The sequence below is a fragment of the Pleurodeles waltl genome, chromosome 12 (genome assembly GCF_031143425.1).
Source record: "Pleurodeles waltl isolate 20211129_DDA chromosome 12, aPleWal1.hap1.20221129, whole genome shotgun sequence".
In the NCBI taxonomy this organism is placed as follows: Eukaryota; Metazoa; Chordata; class Amphibia; order Caudata; family Salamandridae; genus Pleurodeles; species Pleurodeles waltl.
In genome coordinates, this window is record NC_090451.1 from 646816460 (window position 1) to 646833973 (window position 17514).

Below are 17514 nucleotides of genomic sequence, written 5' to 3' on the forward strand. Positions count from 1 at the left end.
GCCCTTGTCCTTGCTGTTGTCCACGTTTTTTAGGGTTGAGCCTGCATTGCATGCGCTCGTGCACGTGTATCACAGCAAGACGGTTTAGGGTTTAGAAAAGGGCTCGGAGCCCCTGTCGACGTCACGTCAGTGTTTTTCATTGGTTAGTGGGCTTGCTTATTAACATCTGCTTGCTTTCATTAGTCGAAGGCATGCATACGTCATGCCTTTTCCGGTGGCTAGCCCTCCTGGAGCGCATCGACCAAGTACAGAAAACATGCGAGGCTCGCTGTTTTCTGTCTGGCACGTGGACTACTTTTTCTCTAATTTACTAGCGCGATTTCGCTTGGCAGAAGTCGAGCGCTTTACATAGTTAAATGCACTTTTTCGGCTTACGTACATAAATGCACTTTTGCCTATAGGTGAAAAGTCGGGTTAGGAGTTTACAACGCTGTCAGCTCGAACATGAGCAAACGCGAGACCCTTTGCATTGCAAATGCTTGTTCTTCGTGCTATTAGTATTCATCTGCAGTCTTTAGTAGAGAGCTTGCATGTTGCCTTTAAGGCATTTAAAAACATAGATAGATAGATAGATAGATAGATAGATAGATAGATAGATAGATAGATAGATAGATAGATAGATAGATAGATAGATAAATAAATAGATTTTTATGCTGCTTCAAGACCTCAGAAAGAGAGGGAGCACTGCGAGATAGATTTGCCATTCACGTTGGAGTACCATTCCTTAAGTTACGCATCTGTGATGTCGCATGTACCGTACTCTGTGTATCATAATCATTTATCCATAGCACATGCTGCCTCTAAGTTACCTCAGACCAAATTGAGATAGCAAAACAGACACTACGAACATAGATATTTAGTGGCTGATAATTAATGCCCAAGGACTACGACCACGGTAACACAACATTGTATTATCATTACCACACAGCATTCCCCCCCCTCTACTGGGTAGTTATTAGATACTACATCTGGAATGGGGATAAAAGCAGGACTCTGTGTTTCCTTGCTAATTTGGGTATTATTTAGACCAGGGTGAAATTTAAATTACAGCAGCATAATTTAGGCCATTCCTTGTTACACTTTTTATGGGAAATTTCAGAAATTATGCCATGCTGCATAATTATGCTGCCGTTCACACCAAAACTGAAGCGCTGGTGTGGGCAACAACACGAACAACCAGAACGGAAGCTATTGTTTGTGGAAGTTGTGTTTTTTGTAGCACAAACTGCCCCCTCACGTCAATCGACTGGAAGGATGCCTTTCATTTAAAAAATATAGGGCCAGGTTATGAATCTGGCTGTCTCAAGAACCCTGGCAGTCGAACTGCGAAAAGACCGCTGTCTCCACCAGAATCTCCAACTGGCTGACAGCAGCCTTGGTTGTGATCAGCAAGGGTAGTGCTAAAGTGAGCGTCGTCCTGCTGATTACAACCGTGTTCTCCACCAGCCTTTTTGTGATGGTTCAACGCCATGAAAAGGCTGGCAGAGAACAAGTGCCGGGGACCACAATGGGGCCTCTTCACTGCCCACAACATTGTCGTGGGCAGTGCAAGGGCAGCCTTCCCCAGCACCATCAGAACGCCCACTATCTGCTATGCAGGCAGTATGCATTCCGAGGGTGCTAGGCGAGGCATTGGACTCGGCTCCATGTGAAACCTTGGTTTCCGCTGGTCAGCCCAGTGGAAAACTCCTAGTACGGCAGATGGGGACACCACCAACTCTGCGGCAGTCTCCTCACTAGGTGTCTGGTGGTCAGATTTCCAACCGCCAAACTCGTAAACACACCATAAGTGTCAAATGTTGGATTTGCATTTCACTAATTACATGTACATTTTCCTAGAATTTTGTGATTTTATGCCAGTTTGCACCAAAATATAGTCGAATGCAATATGATATTTACAGCACTTAATTATTTTTGTTATGTGCATTCCCTCACGTTGAATGAGTTTTAGGATTCTTCAACATGATTCTTCTTTAACAGGTCATTAGGTGGTGTTTAGGGCAGGATGTGGCCCGCCGGTTCACTGTTCTCAGAAGTCAAAGCTTCATTATGTGGTAGCCTTCGAGCCTGAGCACGGCGGCTCCCGCTGAGACCGCTGTATATGACCTGGAAATCACAGAGCGACAGGCCTGGCTGTGTCCTACCGGATGGCTCATTCGTCATGGAAAACTGGTAAAAATGAAAAATCTGTAGCAGTCTTCGCGGCTTGCAGCGACGGGAAGCCCAAGTGCCTGCCTATCCCACAGTCTCGCGCTTTCAATGTTTAAGGTTTTTAAAATGTTATTTTTGTGCTGTGAATTCGAAAGAGCGATTTAAAGTTTGTGGTTAAGCCAGACAAGTCAGAGGAAAGGAAGTGTGTGGTGCGAATCGTCGCACGTTTGTGGTTTAAAGGTGTATGTTGTTACGGAAAGACTTTCCCCACTCAACTGCTTGGCAAACACAGACCATCTCTACTAGGCAGTCCGTGTGATAATGGAGGGCACTCCAGATGCTCTGCCCACGATGGCATGACCTGATGCATACCTCACGTGTTGAGTACACGCCCCATCCAAACCAACAGGGGCACACTAGCAAAGTGACACGATGCAGCTAAACCAACACTGACATTTGTGCCACACACAAGACCGCATCATGGGGTCTCTAACCAGGAGATGTTTACCCTTCCACCGCCGTTAATGGCATCCTGTGAGCAAGCAGACCACGAAAATTCCCTGATGTGCCTTCTAACTGCTCAACCTTGCACTCTTCATGTTTCATGTTCTTTAACTTGTGTATGCTCTGGGTTTGAATGAACTGAACACGACCTACAGAGCAGACCCACAGATGATGTGCTTCAGGAAACTCCAAAGAACTGAGTAATTCAGATTCCCCTTTGACTAGAAAACAGAACTGTGGCTAGCAAACGGAAAGTACCACAAATTGGGCTCCTGCTACACCATAATCCTGAACTTGTAGTTTGAACTACACAGCACCTTGCCCTAACTGCAAGGTGACAAGCAGTGCAACATAAAACTTGTACATAAATGAATATCTAATCACCTCGTCCAAACAAGAACCTACCTTCAGTATCTGGGACTGTATAGAACCACCAGAAGGCGCCCACCCACGATTCTCTCTCTCACATGCGAATACTACCTGTTTATAAAGAGCTCCAGAGCTCAATAAAGCCTGATCTATACTCTACGGCACAATAGAAATAAAGGAGCCCCACAACCACACTAAGGCAAGCTTACATCCATTAGCCATACGTAGAAGCAAGTACACCTTCATGAGGCATTCATATCCTCATAGGTCTGCACGAAAATCCACATGCTTGATGGATATCCATACTCACGTGCATATAGATCTTCATGTCACATTTATATATATAAATCCTGGCGCATATTAAAAAATGTGCATCCACATCTTCAGTATCTGTAAAATGGCGTGATTTTATTGTAGCACTGTACAGCTCTCTCTGAAACCAGTGACCAAAATATGCCATCTTTTCACCTACATTAGCAAAATAAACAGTGCGGCCTACATTCATACCTACATTGACCTACATGCAAAGGGCATGCTTGACCCACACCCAAACTCATGTGATGGTACACCAGCATGGTGTCTTTTTCATCCCCATAATAAAGAAAATTTAAAGAACAAGCCATCCCCAAACTAACTTCTTCACACCTAGCAGTGATGTCATATTCAAACCAGAGCTGACAAACATATACAGTCTCATGCCATAACAATACCCATGCTGCTGTATATGCAGAATGACAAGGTACTTCCAGGTCCACAACAGAAATCAAGCACAAATGTACGTTACAACTAAACCCTCCCTAGCACACAAATTAGTCTAAAGGCAAGATTACAACCACAAAGGCAGCATGCAAAACTATATTCCAAACCAATGAATACCCACACGGAGATCACATGTACAAATGTTTGCCATAACAAAACCTGCACTGTCTAACATGTAAAAGGACATACTGCATCCATCCTCACATAGGCATACAAGCAAAACTACGTTTGGTGTCCCAAACCACACTAGCATGCAAGTAAAAGTACATGTGCTCCTCACACTGAGGTACAAGTAAAGCTATATGCTGCTTCTGTGCTCACACTGACATTCAAGTAGGACTACATGCAATGTCCCAATCTACAGTGCCAAAGTAGTAAAACTACATGTTGCCTCTCTCTTCACACTGACATACAAATATATTACATGTGGTGTCCCAACCTAAAGTGACATACAACCAAAATTACATGCTGTATCTATTCTCACACTGTCGTACATGTAAAACTACATGCGTCTATTCACACACTGATGTACATATAGAACTACATACAGCATTTATACTCACACCGAAGTAGAAGTAAAACTACATGCTTTAGCCATACTCACACCGATATAGAAGTAAAACTGCAGGCTGCATCTATACTCACACCGAAACAGAAGTAAAACTCCATGCTACATGTATTGTCAGACCGACGTACATGTAAAACGAAGTGCTTCATCCACGTTCACACTAAGAAACAGGTAACACAGTATTCTGGATCTATATTCACACTGGTTTAGAAGTATCAGTACATGCTGCAGGTCTACTCACACTAGCGTACAAGTAAAAGTACATGCCGAGCCAGCATCAGTAGTGGTACAGATGTAAAACCAGACTATCTCCTATCAATCGGCCAAAATAACTTAATTTGGGCTACAAGAGCCATAAAAGCACATAGCAGCAATAAATACAGATAAATACACAATTTAAATATAACTATACGTATGGCTGAAAAAATAAGAATAAAATAAAGATAAATTGCACTCACACGGTATGAGGGAACAATCTTGTGGAACCAATAAAAAGATAAAGATTTTCCTCTAACAATTCAACTAGCTCCGAGGAACTTGGCGACAGCGATCACTAATGTTGGCCGAGTGTCTGATCTGAGGATTCGGAGGGCTATTTCAGAACTGCGGACTCCCAGCAGTCTGCATGCCGGGGCCAGCCATTTCCTACGTGAGGCAGTGTACGCAGGGACATGAGGGAGGTTCTCATTGGGGGCTTTGCAGGCTGGGCAGGTGGTTGATTCTTCGTGTGACCAGCGGCTGGTAAACAGTCTTAGTGGCAGTGTGCCAGTGCGGAACTGAAAGTACAGTTTCCTTTCCCTTGATACCGTGATTATGTCCCAGAAAGCCTTGTACTTGCATGTCTCTTTTTGGTTGACAAAGTTGCAAGATAATGTAGTATGAAGTGCAGCCCCTAGATCTTTGGAGTCTACCATGTGCTAATACAGTTTTTTTTGTTCGCTTTTTGAGGGAAAGGAGGAGGCGGTTGGTGAATTCCAGAGTTCTCTAAGCCCAAGTGAGTAGAGTAACCCCTTGATGTATCTAAGCCAGGGGATGCTATGGAGATGGTCAGCTTCTAAAATGGCCTGCCGGGCTCCAGTGAAGGATCCGAGCTCTGGGGTAGTCCAGAGACTCTGCCAGTACAGAAGAGGGTGTAGGCGGGCTTTGTGACCGTGTTTCATACTAAGATCCTTAAAAAGGGTGAATAGTGGAGTGCTTGGCGGGAGGGACACAAGGTTTCTTAGGAAGTTGTTTTCAGGGATGGTTATATCTTGGATTTTAGCATAGCCCCATAGTTCAGCCCCTAAGGCGCTGAGGTCACAGCCTGAGCCTCATATATCTGGATTGCTGGACAAATTGGTTTTGTAAGTGAGAGGTGAAAAACCTTTAATAGTACTCCGTTCTTTGCTTTAGTTTTAAAGCTTGCTTTCCTATGTGTGGTTTCCAAGACATGTTATCAGTAAATGCTATACCCAGGTAACTGAAGGTGCCCACCTTCTCAAGCATGGTGCCCTCTAGTGTGAACTTCCCTCTAAAGGATCTATGGGGGATTAAGGGTCATTAATTTTGTTTTTGAGGCGTTGATTTCAAGTCCCCGCATGGAGCGGAATTCCTCAAGACACGTGAGGAGTTTCCTTAATCCACTAGGGGTCTTGGATATCAGGAGAGTGTTGTCTGCAAAGAGCAAAACAGGGATTTTTTGTGTGCCAAATGATGGTGCGTCAGCCTCCACTCTAAGCAGAGAGGGGACTATCAGGGAGAAGAGGGTGGGGGCAAGGACATACCCTTGCCGCACACCCCTTCTCCTATCAAATGTTTGACTCTGTTAATGTAGCCAAGTTAAAGGTTGTACCTTGACAAAGGAGCTACACCCATCTGCCAAAGCGTCTAGACTCGGAAGGCTCTTTAAACTTACTCAGTGTTGAGAAAGGAAGCAGATGGGGACTAGAACATCTTGGTTACATTTTATGAGAAATCTCCAGTCCTGCAATTTTAGTTCAACTCACTTCAACACATGATGTCTTATGTTGTAACTGGGTTGGCTTGACCCAAAATGATTAGTACATTGTAACCTTTTAAAACAGTGGCGTGCAACGTGGGTCCAGAAGGGCTGGCTCCATGCCAAAGTGTCAAGGTAACCATGGATTATGTAAATGATTCCCCTTTATAGTGATTTTATGTATTCGTATACACTCTCTAGTTTGGGTACTCACAAACTCTTTCCCTGAGGCCAAAAAGTTGGGTCGGTGATGTGATTGAGGGTCACATTGATGCTAGTAGGGTGGTGGGGGGATAGATTGGGGGTGATAAGGTAGGTGTAAGGGAAGCAAAGCATATAAATATCCAGTGGTTGGACTACACAATGTGAAATCAGAAAACCTGGGATTAATCCCAGCTCCCCACTTTACCAAACTGTGTGATCCTAGGTAATATTTTTACTTCACTTTACCTTCTTTTGCTTTTTCATTATCACACATAGGAAGACCTTGAAATACATGACTTCAGGATGTGTGCTGTAGAAAACCTTCTCCTGTGTTTGATTTAATAAACTTTCACGTAGTTCATGTATAATCGCAAACAAGACCACCTAAAGAGTGCACATAACAACTGACGTGCCTCTCAGTTCACTACGTCATTGTTGTCAGGGTGGGGGGAGAATGAAAGATTCTAAGTTCATGTTTAAACACTTATCACTTTTAAAAAATACTTCTTCATGCACCGATATCCTAGTGTTAACAGTCCAGCATGTTAAAGAAACACAGTTTTTGAATATGAAAGAGAGTTTATCACATGGTGCACTCTTACTGCAAGATGTCTTTAAAAATGAAGGTGTTCCTAAAGTTGAGTGGTGCTGGAAACCTTAGTCACTTCCTTTAACTTCAGTCTTTAAAAAACTGTTTATTTAACATCATTTTAGGTTGAGCATAGCAGCGCGGAAACGCTGCTTTTCCAACTTGTTGGTTTGTATCTGGGCTTTTAACATCGCCCCCCCACACATCCATCTCTATCACTTGTTCATGGGCTTGTTTGTGAAAAATCCTTTGTTTTCGTTGGTAGCTGCTTTACCTTTGTCCCTCCTTAGGGCTGTTTTGTTATCGCCTTGGCCAGCGACCCTGTTACATGGATAATTGCACTTTTGCTGATAACTGACTGCGAACAAACTTCTTTTTCCTTTTGTTTCTCTCTTCGCGCTCAAGGCGGCGCTTAGAGTGGCTTGCTTATGTCAACTGTTTTATTTTTTTATTTTCAGCTTGTGTGGCAAGAAAAGTCCAGTTAGGAATTTACAATGCTAATAGCTCTAACGTGAGCAAAAGCGAGACCCATGCATTGCAAATGGCTGTTTAATATTAGTGCTGCGTGGAGTAAACATTAGCCCAGTGCTGCTGCTGAGCAGGGGTCCGAATATAAAGGGCAGGAGGGCCACATGTGGCTCCGGCCTTACTTTGAGTATCAGTGCTCTAGATATTCTGAAACCATGGCAACATGACGGCCCTCCTGGAGCAAAGTTGGGCACCCCGCTGCAACCAATATGCACTTATCCAATGGGTTTTAATGTATACACGACCTAGCACGAATCCTTACACTAAGAAGACTGGACAAGATCGTTTCAAATTGATCACTGTATCTCCATCCTTATCCTGGATGTGGTGAAAACTAAAGCCTCTCATGGGCCATTACAGACAATTACGGCACGCGCAGGCCCTCGGAGACCTTGGCATCTCGTGCACAAAAAGGCTGCGGGCAGCGAGTCCATACCCTGCACTTAAGCCCACGAGCATTAACCTATTGATGTTATGTCACCAACTCACAACCCAGGCAGGCACCATCTGCGCGCACAATGGAGCCGCATCAGGCGCGAGCCATGGGATGGAGTCGGCATCTTCTCGTTTCTCTCAGCAGCGGGGCCTGTCTGTACTCGGGGGCGGGAGAGGAGGTAATTACTCCCTGTCGTGTGTGCCACAGCGCCTGGCCTGCCTAGTATTCTTTCTCTTACTCATTCTGCTCTACCACTCGGGGGAGGAGACCCCGTGGGCTGAAGTGACGTCCAGTTGGGCTCCGTCAGGGACTTCCTCACGTATGACTCACAATTTTACTTCGACGGCGACAGCGCGGGAAACGTGACCGACAGGTTCGACTTTCATCCGGTGCTGCGCAGGGCAGCAGAGCCCTGGCAAATCAAACCAGGCACTGGCCAAGGTGATGATGAGGATACAATTTGTAAACTGCTCGGATGCCTGGAGGCGCCTTGGCGCCGGGTGTGAGCAAAGTGGAAATCACCACGGGTGATGCAATAAGAAGTGGTAAGGGGAAACAAACTGGCGAATAACTAAATACTCTTTAGTTCTTCGCCAGTGTTTTCCTGTTTAGTAGAGAGCCAGGTTTTCAGCATCTTTTTGAATGCTAGTAGGGAGGAAGCAGATTTAAGATTGACTGGGAGGCTCTTCCACTGCAGAGGGAGGTAACAGGTCAGGCATGATGTCCGTAGCTTCTTTGCTGCAGCCGGAAGTGGCACCGAGGCTCATGAGCGTTAACGGCCCGCCGATAAGTACTTATTGTTGTATTTTATAGTGCAGACAGCAGCCAGGGGGGCTTTTCCTGCCCTGCAGTTGGGCCCCGGACACACTGGTTATGCTACTGTGCCTCGCACAGGTCACCCTTCCATACCTTGGATGCACAAGTGATGGGTAGCACATTAAAGTCAGTCTTAGTGGCTTTAGCAATGCTTGGAAAAAAGTAGCAAAAAGAATCCACAGAATGCATACAGGAGATGTTGAATCAAATGCCACGAACTGCGATCTGTAAAATAATCGCAATACATTGCAAAGCAAGCACTTCCAGGAAGTTTGATGTGGGACAGAAACCGGGCAGAGACACCGCACACTCTATGTATAAATATATTTCGAAATGGTAACAAGTATTAAGGTAGCTGCACTGTCAAACCAGAGTTTGAAAACTTTTATTTAACCAACGCCCCTATGGATTGTCTTATTTTATTGGTTTATAAAGAGCTGGCTTGTGACATGTTGCCGTTCCGTAGCACCACACCTTTCAGCGTGCAGTGGGCTTCCCACGTGGGGCAACAAGGATGTGAGGCTTTAAGCGTCAGAGAGATTTTAGGTGAGATGGCCACACCTCTGGTGGGTGTTTCACAAATATGCGTTTCAGGTCACATCCGTTTTGGGGCCCCATCGTCACCTTTTGCAGACCACTTAAAAGGATTCGCCTCCCCCTCAATAAGTTTGTAAAGTGTTATTCGCAGGTGTATAATTTACCTTTGTTTTTTGTTCTGACTAAGTTGAACTTTGGCACTTCCTCGCCTTATGTTAATATAACAATTTGCGTTTATTTGTGTATACTAGTGCACAAAGTCTGCGCGCTAGGACACTGTGCATGTGGGATGGCTTATTTAGTGCTTGTGAAAAAGTCTCCAAAGCCACATTTGCTAGAATGTTTGCTCATATAATTATGTTTAAAGTAAAAATGAAATGTTTTGTAATCTTCATACCGCGCTCCTGACATGTCTAAGCACTGTAATAACGCGCTGCAGTTACAGTATTTAATATTACCTAATCCAGTAACCTCGGAATCACAGAAGGACGAATTTTGCCTTTCGGGCTTTTAAGCTTATGGCTCGCAGGTTGTACTATAAGTCAGCAGTAAGCACCGCCAATGTTTCATTCACTTCACAAACGTTTTCTGACTATACACATGGAAGTACAGTAATTGTTAATTTACCCTTCGATGTGTAATACAACACCATGTTTTCATAAAGTGCACACTCACCCCTCGGGGCATCGTGCAGATGAACAACAGTTGTCACTCTATGGGACTCATTTTATCAACCGTGGAACGATGAAAGTCTTAGTGGGCCCGTCAGGACAGTAACCTGTGACAAGGCGGTCAAGCACAAATATTTGTGATGCATTAATAAACTGAGTCACTAGACTGAACTTTGGTTTGTGGATTTAGGAAGCCACCCAAAAGACACATATTTTTAGTGGTGCATTTTCATACCTGGACATCTAATCCATTTACAAGAAGAGCGGGAATGTCGATGGTGCAAGAATGCCAATGAACAATGAATCTTGGAGTTTCAGAACTTCTCCATTAGGGACATGACTACACCGACAGACACGCTATTGCTGATAGGGCAGATAACCGTGCAAGGTGTATCAGTTGTATGTGACACTGAACATCTAAGGAATGCAAAACGTCGAGGAGGGGGATTATATTTTGCAGAATGGATGATTGGGGGCTTTTTGACGATTTAAATGTGCTAACAGAGCTTGAGGGAAACTATAGCTGATGGCATATGCTATTATGAGCATTATTAAGACCTATATCTGCACATCATTGTATGGGTCAACACTTTAATAACATCCACTATTTCTTTAAAATGTCAAATGATCACCAGCTGCCCAGTAGAAGTCTAAAGTACAATTCTTGCCTATCCCTAAGTCTGACTCTCAATAAATAGATATCTGCAACTGGGCCTCCAGGCCTCAACAGATGGGCATATACTCTCTTCCTGCTGTTCCTCGCAAGGCCTACATACATGTATATTGTAGTCATGTGATGTGTCTATGTATGAATGAGGTGATGGGCACGCGAGTGTGAATACTGTTATAGTGTGATGAGGCATAGAATGTCGAGGCGCGTGTGCTGGGTGAAGCCTCAGTTAATTACAGTTGGAGGGACAATGCACCACAAAGAGGAGATCAGGCTGTGGCTGGAACCTAAAGCCCTGTTATGAAAGAAAGAACCTGCCTCCTGCTTATGTGGATCCAGCCTCATAATTGAAGATCCTGCCTCTCTGCACCTAGGTCTGTGTACTGCATAAAAGCATAAACTCAAATACCCCACTCCATGATCTCTCTACCCTTTCAGCTTCCTGTCTCTGTGGCCACATTGCCAGGCAGCATCTCGCAGGGCTTGGATTGCACACACCAGAAATGTTCGCAATATTCCATTATTTTTCTTCTGGCCTTAGGCTCTGACAGCACCTCACTGTTCTAAGTAAGGTCATCTTTAATGTTTTAAGTCACAAGTCCCAAGCAACTCTTTATGTTGGTGACCTCACTTTCACCCACGGCAAATTTCTCATTGTTCTAGATCAGACCCTATGAGTGCCTGGTAAACAGCCACCAACTGAGAAGACGCTGTTCACAATAAAGCCTGCGGCCTGGCATAACACCAAGGAAACGCTCCGTGGGTATTGTGCTAAGGTGGTGTCTGCCCATGGCGGAGACAAGAGTTTAAAATGTATTTAAAAAGACGTGAAAAGGCATCAGAAGTCCTTAGCCTCCATGGGCATTCGTTTTCTTTCGGCCTCATTGAATGGCGCAAGTCTGGGAACAAAGCCGGCATCTCTTTGGGCCAGACGCATTCACCCTTGCCAACGCCAGTCTCATTTTAAATCAAGGAATATTCTGTGTCGCTGAGCGAGAGAGCTTGGTTGTAGGCTTACCATCTTCCTGGGCAACTTTATGTAAATACATACACGACTCGCAAAACATCAGACAGAGATTTTAGGCTGAGTTGTGGTGTTAAACACAAGAACTTTCATGCCTTGGCAGCAGTCTCTTTCAGGAGATCTCTTTTTGTATTTAGCAACTGCATCCATAATAAATATCTACTCTGAAGGATGGACTCCCTGTGTGAGAGCCGAGAAGTAATGTCAAACAGCCTCTTCTTAACCTAAGAGCCCCAGTGAACAGAAGACTTTAAATTATCTCCTTGCGAGCACACAACGGGCTGTAAATTGCCTCTTAGACATAAGTGATCGAGTAACAAAAATAATAAAGGAAGAACTGCCGTGATGCAGCGTTTCAGTATCCCGCTATCAGGTGCCAGGGTTTCAAAATACAAAGGCTGTCTTGTCTCTATTCTGCCTCATACCTTTCTTCCACCACCCCACACTACCCATCTCTCTATCTCACTCTTACAGATTCACTTTCATCCCTGCCTTTCCTTTTTTATCCCTACATTTGTCTTTTTCATCCCTACTATCTGCTTTTTCATCCCTGCTATTGCCGTTACTTACTGTTTTCCTACCTTTCTCTTTCATCTTCTTCGCCACTTTATGTCCACCACCCACAACCACAAATGAAACACTGTGCAGAGAGGGTGCTCATTACCCAAAACATGCGAGTCCAGCATTAGATAAGTTGGTTTAGCAAACTCTTCGCCTCCAGTGTCTCTCGTTTGACAGTTTCACTGGTCCACAGGTGGTTTCAGTTCACTTCTCAACGCCATGTAACCAAGCCATTTAAAACAAGAGTCGCAACGTGGTACTAGTTCAATGAAAGATGCGAGTGCATGGAGGTAGTGGCTCAGATTGCACACAACCTTGGTGCAAAAAAACAACAGAAGACGTTATGAAGACCTTTCCGCACCTTGTGTGACCAACACCACATCAAAGCTATGTAGCTAGCAAACTGATGCCTCAGAGCCTTCAGCTCACTCCTCCCATATTTCACCACTCACAGATACATTAGAAAATATTAGGCAATGCATCTGCACCATCTTTCACACAACGTGCCCGTACAACCACAGCTGATCACAGTCCACCATCAATGCCAAGTCACTCACTTTTGAGAACCAGAACTGGCATCGTTCTATGGCTCTCTTACTCTCCCCCGACTTGATTCTCACCCATAGCTACATTCCCAAACACAGAAATGGTCCACCAACCTCCATTTCCTCTCCAACCTAAATAGAATAATAGGAGCCCATCTGCGTAGGTCCCTTAACCTACTCTGGATATCTCCTTGCCTTTTCCTACCTCACTGTTTTTTCTGTGCATAGTTCCGGCTGCCCTATTTTCCAAAATTCATGCTTCAATAAACAAAAGTAAATGGTGTGTATGGGCCTTCCTGCCAACCACCACAAGTCATACAACCCACTTAAGGTCCTCCATGAACCAACATCACCCAGGACAATGAGACCAAGTACTCTCACATACTTGGCTTTTAGCATCCACCAGAGGGACTTTAAAGACTACCAACAAAACACAAAAGCTATAAATGGCGTGACGACAGTTCCACCCGGCTCCCACATTGGCACCGAAGAAGAGGTCCAGAAAGGTCAAAGCACATTTTACACAAGAGTGGATATGTGCAGGGGCACATCACTCTCATGTCCCCAATATAACAGGCAAAAAGGAAACAACCCTTTCTATATTAACAACCTGGGATAAGAATACCTCTTCTGTTTTGTTTTCAGTCGAAGGTCATCTAAATACAAAGAGAATACAAACAACCTCGAATCACCCTGACCCTGGGGGGGGGGGGGGGTACATTACTCTGTCATGGGAAGACAGGGTTGCTGCCTAGGTTGGTCGGAAGACATGACACTCGTGAGTGGTTTTCCCACAAGAAAAAACTAAACTAACTGATGTCATTCTGTTGCGCCAAGAGGGAACCAGGAAAATGTATCAATGCCAGATGAAGCGTTGTTTAAGAAACACCTTCGGAGCACCAGAACATCTCGATATATTAAACTTTTATAAAATATCACTCTTCTGCATGTGGGACAAAGTTAGCTCCTGAAGCATGTTGCTCATTCTTTAATAGATCACGTCAACACCAGAAAAATATGTGTGCTGTCAACTGAGTACAATTCATAATTTGAAATACTCGGATCGTTGGACAGGATCTGCAAATGATAATCCAGTCTTTGTCATCTCCAGTCCGGACTATGGTACAGCCTAACTCATATCCCTACTTAAATCAAGACCGCTGCCCTTAAAAATTGCACTCAACTCTGAGGTGCAGTTAATCACTGACTCAAAGAAAACAAGAGCACATCTCAGCAGTCCTGGTATCTCAGAACTGACTCCTGGTAGACAAATGCTGCATACTTAGTTTGGCTGTACAGCATATAACGCTGAAGACAACACCTCTATGTATTTAGCACAAAAGATAAATAACCTGGGGGGAAACAGAAATCCCAGAAACAAAGAGGTACTGGTGTGTGAAATTTCAAACTCGAAAAAAACTCGGACCCCCAGCCTTTCTCCAGGAAGCATCGAAGACGAGGAATAACAGAGTTCTAGACTTGAAAAAGGTCCTCTCGCACATCATGTCCAAGAGGAGTAAAATAGTTCCTTTCTCACCAGTGCAACACTCATTACTCAAACATGTACAGAGGTGTATATATAACATTTTGCGGCCTACGGTTCAACCCTTCATACCGTTAAGTATTATCTGTACAATTTACTCCTATAATGTAGCTGCAATCTGTTTCTGTCTTTGACATATATATATATATTATATCCAAATTATTAAAATCAACTAACAGACTCACATGTCCTCTGCTCAAACTAACTCATACCTCCCTATACTGATACCAATGCCGCAGTCATATTTCCCTATACTAATCCTTTTGGGTTCCGGAGTAGCGTGCTACTCGCCTAAGAGCGCTTCAATGCCTCATCAGGGGTAGTAAGCGCTATATAAATACCATTAATATATATATATAAATATATATATATATATATGTTTGTGTGTGTGTCTGTGTTTGTAGTTATATGTATATGGGTAAGGGGTAAGCTTTCTTATTAAATCTTTGCCAGTGGTTTCAAAACTCCTATTTCACAGAAAAGAGGGATCATTGTGAATTATTTCCAGTAATTCACAGTGCTGAATTCATCTGCAGGATATTTCGCTTCCCCGAAGAAATAAAAAAGTCAAACACAGCATTTTGTCTTTCTTTTAGTGCTTGTAAAAAACAGTTTTACAATGATAGTGCTGCTCTTAAACCATTAATCAGCACACCTGACAAGCTTGCCCTTGCAGGCCCATTTTTGATGCAAGTATCTGCCAACGATTTCTCCCAAGTGTATGAAATTAAACAGGGTAAACGCAGAACATGGCCAGCATAAATTTACACAGTCCCATTCTGCAATTTCTCTTTCTTTATGTTTGTCTTACTAAGCACAACTTGTATTGTCAATGTAGTACACAAGAAAAGCATATTTCAGAATGCATATTTTTAAATTCCTTATGATGCGCTTTGCATTTAAAATTAGATATATAATAACATGCGTTGTGGCATAAAACACATTCAAATATTAGGACAGTATTCCCCCCCCCAAAAAAAACACATTCCTCAAAACACTGACAGACATATCTCTAGTCTCAGCCAAACAATGAATACTGAATAGATGACACTCAAATGCTCTACATCTTTCTTAAGTTTACTAAAATCAATGAATAAATCACGTAAAAGAAACAATACATAAGGAGCAACGTGTAATAAGGTCATATATTTCCATCTCGGGGTACAGGTAATATTTATAAACCACTCTTGCTTTGGCCTCATGAATTGTAAATGTCACCAGAACCCTTCAGTGGCACCACTGGTCCATATTATACATTTAACCATTACGTATTCTCTATATAGCATATATGCAGGTACGCAGAGTGTAGTATGCTATTTATTGCTATTGTTGAGTGTGGGGAGACGCCATGACTCATGAGAGGCGAAGCCTCAAGTGCATCATAATGCCCTTCCCCTTCATCAACAACATACGGTTTATGCCAGGGCATTTTTTTACATGCATTTGTTTTAGCAAATATATTTAACCAAAGCCAGAATTCAAGTGGTTAAATGTACACAGCATGATAAAAACACACTCCAGAGAAATGGGGCTTTTAGTAGAATTGTTCCCATGTGTGAAGTAACATGGAATGTGAGGCAGTAAAAAGTATTATGTCAGTTTTGCTGCATTAACAAACCAGAATTTTACCTTTGGATAGCAGAAATAAATGTCTGAATGCATATGTATAGTACAGTTGCTCCAAATAGCATGTGTTATTGGGCCTCACTTATTTTCACATCCGTGGAATAAATATATATATATTCATGACGTCACTTAACACACCATAACTGAAGTCATATATGAGGTCATCGGCAGAGCATGACAGGGAAACAAGTGATGGTGGGTTTACTTAAGCAGAGATGGTGAATTACGGTGGTTTTAAGATTTTATTTTGTAATGTTCCCCACGCTTTACGAAACCCGAAATACGTTCTGTGAAACTCATCGCATCCATACATGTTGGTTAATGTTGATAGGGTTCGGTCAGCATGGACCCCAAGGCCTGGGGCTGCCCCTTAGTCACCACTTAAAAGTACCCAACTCTCCTGCCTTCCTGACATTCGAGGAAGACTCGTCTAGTTAATATTTCCTTGCCAGAAGCAACCCATTTCAACATTTTCTAATAAACCTTTATAACACTTTAAAAAGAAACCCACCTCAAAAATAAGCCTTGGCAGAGACACGTTCATTGAAGTGTATTCTTTTTACAAACGTGCTGTATGCAAAAAACTTAAAGATTTTCAAAATATAAAAGATCCCCGTATTGTCCTCATGCCGTTTAATTTCGTGGCGGTGCACGAGTTTGCTAGGCAAAGCAATTCAATGCTTGGGTGCAGCATAGCTGCATTACAACACATAGTTGGCTTTAGCAAATGGCTAAGAAAGCACACTCTTGAATTTAGAAAAAGGAGGGAGTCACCTTTGTGTTTAAGGTCAAGGTTGTCATACCTTAAACGTTTTTTGAAAAGATAAATCTTCTCTAACATCAACTAGTAACTACTTCAAAACATTAGAGGAGACCATACCCTCCACATCAAACCACGATTACAGATTGCCTCTGCCGCCTCGGAGTTTGAAGATCATTTTCAGGCACAACCCTTCTCCTTTACTTAACAAGATTAAAGTAAATACACATTTTTTGTTCACTGAGGCCGATAGTGGCTAAGAGACAGATTGCACAGAACTGGGGATTGCCCACTATACCAAATAAGAGTCAATGGCTTTCAGGGATGGGTGCCTGCAAGCAGGGAGAAGAAAGTCATATATGCTGCCAGGGGTTGTACTAGGAAATTTGACCGGGTCTATGGTAAATGGAGAGAGTTCTATGGATTGGTATCCACCGAATTGCAGGACCTCGTGCATCAAGCTATTCAGGCAGAACTCTAATGTCAAATATGTTTGCCTCCTTGCAGGAGTGAAAGGGTCAAGCGGGGGGAGACTGGAACGGGACTGCATTCCTGGGGCTGGGGTGGAAACACTTGGTTCCCATAGGGGTGCCCAGGATCAGGGATGGGCATTGTGGCAGACCATCTCTTGAGTGTATCCATTATGTATTACATCCTGATCCTACTCTGCTCATT

At 43.4% G+C, this 17514-nt stretch overlaps 1 protein-coding gene across 1 annotated transcript in view; it reads right to left on the minus strand.

Annotated features, from left to right (window-relative positions):
* Positions 1 to 17514, minus strand: part of PLEKHO1 (pleckstrin homology domain containing O1) — a 96610-nt gene that overhangs the window by 37224 nt on the left and 41872 nt on the right. The gene's annotated exons all lie outside the window — the stretch shown is intronic.